Source organism: Sinocyclocheilus anshuiensis, unplaced genomic scaffold (assembly GCF_001515605.1).
Source record: "Sinocyclocheilus anshuiensis isolate Anshui unplaced genomic scaffold, SAMN03320099.WGS_v1.1 scaffold67, whole genome shotgun sequence".
Taxonomy (NCBI): domain Eukaryota; kingdom Metazoa; phylum Chordata; class Actinopteri; order Cypriniformes; family Cyprinidae; genus Sinocyclocheilus; species Sinocyclocheilus anshuiensis.
This window is the reverse complement of record NW_015552546.1, coordinates 3170078-3170808: the sequence shown is the minus strand read 5'-3', so window position 1 is coordinate 3170808 and position 731 is coordinate 3170078.

The following is a 731-nucleotide window of genomic DNA, read 5'->3' as shown; positions in this document are numbered from 1 at the left end:
TCCAATTGGAAAAGAGTTTTCCCATACATATAAACCTACATATATAAAGGCCCGCGGTCTTTATTTTTATTCTCTGCAGTTGTACTCTAGAACCCACATGATAACATCTATATTTTTATATTTCAGAACTAAGAACATGTTGTTATATTACTTTTCTCACTTAAAATGGTATTTCCGACAAGCACGGTTTCTTTCAAAGCTTGAGATGGCGCTCCATTTGAAGCATGTTATTTTGATCTCAGACATTGGCACTGTTGACACCTCAGTACTTGACTGTCCCTCAAGCCTTTCCATCTCCCCGGCATCGCACTTCCATTGGAACTAATTAATAAAAGTGTTTAAATCGCATTTCCCCCCTCCTGTAGTAATTAACAGCAACATCTGTTAAAAGTTTCACTCAGCCTAGAAATAGCAGCCACTATGCAAGCTCACAGGGAGAAATACAAAATGTGCAGAGGATCCGTTTAAACGTTCAGACCATGTGACCACGGCGGACAGGCTTGTTAGAATATGAGCTTTGTATTGATACATTAAACCCATTGATTTGATCGTTTTAGTTTCTTGTCCATATGCTCATTGCCAAGCCATCTTGGGTGCATTACAACATCTGATCGATTTTGAAAGCTTTTGATTATGTCTGTTTTCTGAATTAGACAGATGGAAGGATCAATGAAAAGGTCAAGTAAGGTCAAAGCAAAGAGCCTCTAAGTACCGGCCCTCCCAACATAGCT